Source organism: Neurospora crassa, linkage group VII (assembly GCF_000182925.2).
Source record: "Neurospora crassa OR74A linkage group VII, whole genome shotgun sequence".
NCBI classification, from domain to species: Eukaryota; Fungi; Ascomycota; class Sordariomycetes; order Sordariales; family Sordariaceae; genus Neurospora; species Neurospora crassa.
In genome coordinates this window covers 1,064,778-1,067,945 of record NC_026507.1, presented here as the reverse complement: position 1 = coordinate 1,067,945, position 3,168 = coordinate 1,064,778, and positions in this window count along the sequence as shown.

The window sequence follows — 3,168 nt, the reverse complement described above, 5'->3', positions numbered from 1 at the left end:
ACGAATTCTCTAACTTAAGATTTATACTTCAATTATAGAATCGATTAATTCTTAAGGGTTAACTAAACTATAAATTATTATAAAGCTTATATAGAAATAGTAAAATAAAAAATAACGACCTAAACGAATATATTTATAAAATTAGTAATAAAAATATAGGGTTACTCCTTTATTTAAATAAGGGAAATATATACTAAATATATTCGTAACGCTATTATATATAGAGCCTTAATATTCTATTAATTAACCAAAATTAATAAGAAACTACGAAGGATTACAATTAGGCTAACGAAATATTAAATTAAATATTTAAAAATTATCGCTAGGGCGTATAAAGTTATATTAATAAAAAATTTAAAAATAGAAATATTCTATCCGCCGCTCGACTTCTACTTTAATAAGAAGGTCCGAACTTTCGAAAAAAAATTCGCCTAGACGGACTAAACCCGGTTCGTATAGGGGATAATAGCTTAGGTTTTTAATTATATCTAAGTATAATAATTAAAAGGTCGGCTACCCGCCAACAAATTAAAAAATAGTATAATTAAAATATAATAGGCCGAAGAATAAGTATTAATAGAGAAACTATTAATAATAGTAATTAGTCCTTCCCCGGATTTAAAGACCCTACTACCGTTATTATAAATCCTAAAATTAATAACCGCTAATTAAGAGGAATAGCTAAAAAATATAACGAATTAGGAATAAATATTGTATTACAACTACTATTTAGCAGTAGCAGCGGCGAAATTAGAATAATAATATAAATTTACTATTACCGACCTTACTTCTAAATTTAGCGGAGAGGCTATCTAGTAATATATAGTCAATATAAAAAAGAAGAAGGGAAAACGCCGAAAATTAAAAAAAAATAAAGAAGAATTATACTTATTAACTAAAATAAAAAACTCCCTCCTTATCTAAACTAAAATAGAAATTATTAACCTCTAAACCTTCTTTTATAGGAAGAAAATACCGGACGTCCTAACCCCTATCTACGCCTACAAATTCGAAAAGGAGACCTTCGCCTATATTATCCTAAATTACTTTAATATAAATACTAACTTTTAGAATAACTTAGAAATTTAACTACTAACAAAGGAGGAATTCTAAAAATTCCTAAACAACGGAACTAAAGCCAAAAGAATTCTATTATAAGTATTAAAGTTAGGGAAGTTGAAAAAATATTATTTAATAATCGAATTAAAGGAGGAGTAGCGCAAAGAGATTACGAAGTACTTTTAAGAAGAATATAGAATATTAATAATATTAGAATAAAAGGATAGGAGTAGGGAAGAGACGATTATACTAATTATAAGAGTTATTTAAATTGCAATTATAGTAAAAACCGAAAAATATTATTTAATAAACGCTTAATTATATTTAAGAAGCTATTTAAATAATTCTATTATATAAATTTAGTTTATAATAACTTTATAACGTTACTAAACCTAATTATTATTTATATAGGGGCGGCTAGGAAGGTTAATAACTATAGGACTACTAAGAATAAAACTACTATTATTAAAATTAGAAACTATACGAATAGGAGTAGTAAAACTACTACTACTAGATATAATATATATAAGAGTAATAGTACTACTATTAAAGCTAGATATAATCCGAATTGGATTTATAGTACTACTGCTAGGGAAAGAAAGAATACAACCGTAGTAAATATCTCTTATAATTAACTTATAATAACCTTTTCGCTAAAAGTCGGCAATATTATAACTAATAGCGCAGGGAAAATATTTATAATTGGTAGGCAATTCGTTATACTCTAAACAAATATATATATAATAAGTAAAATTATTAGCGGTACGAACGAAGGTATTTAAATTAAATTCAAACCTATTCTAACTACCTAATACTATAATAACAGCTACCGCCTAAATAATATTATAAACATTATATAAACTTATAGGAATATCTAATATATATATTTTATAAATATAGGAGTAAGTAGCGTTCTAGGTACCGCTAGCTAAGATAGAAATTAAATAATAACGAAGGAAAGGAAATATAGGGAATAAAAAATTTATTAATCGCCGAAATAAAATAAATCTTTTTAATAATAACTTTATAGAAATCGTTAGAGGAGCTAAATTTATTACTATATAGGATAGAAGCAAAATTTAAAGTATAGTAAAAGTAAGGAATTTTACGAATAATATTAATTAAATTAGTACAAAGGTTAAAGAAAATAAAGAAGAATACTATACTAATTTAAGGGAGGATAATTACTAAAGAAATTATAAAGGGTGCGAATAAAGAATATAAGCTCTAAAAGTATAATTATAGGGGATATAAGGCCCGGGAACGTATTAGGGGAAGGACCCTCTATATTGGAAATTAAGTCGATCGGACTAGGGCGATAATAGCCGGAGGAAACTATTTTATTGGAAGGTATAATAAGGAAGAAGGAAAAGAAAGATTAAAAAGGGGCGCTACGTAGGGGATTATATAAATAAAGGAAGGGGGTCCTTACGCTATTATAAATAAATATAAATCCGCGGGGTAGTAGAATAAATAATAGGGAGGAAATATTTATAAATAGGGTAAAGAGGCGGAGAGGTAGAATAATAAACGGGGAAATAGGATAGGGAAGTAGGAAGAAAACGGAAGAAGGAGCGGTAGGAAGTAAAATAGAAAGGTAATAGAGGAAATAGTACGCTTAATCTAATCCTATTTTTATTATCCTTATTATTTTAATATTAGGATAATGTAGCGGTGGAAGAGACGAGATTAGTTTGTTATAGCGGTGGGTAAGAACTGTTATAACTATAAGCAAAGTAGGAGCGGTATAGAGAACTATAACCGAAATAGAGTTGGGGGTTTTTATCTAGCGGTACTTAATACCGTACGGTTTTCCCCTCCAGAGAATTGGAGAAGGACCCTATGCTAATGAGGCGCTATAGTTATAGCATAGGGAATAAGACTATTATTAATAATAGTAATAATAATACTATTAAGGATTTTTCAGAAGAATTTCTTCTAAATAATAATTATAATAATAAAAATTATAATAATGAAGAATCTGAATCTGAATCAGAAGACGATTTAGAAATTAATATTAATAAGAATATTAATAATAATAATAATAATTCTAATAAGAATAATTATAATATAAATAATCAAGGTCTACGCAGATCCCCGCCACGGTTG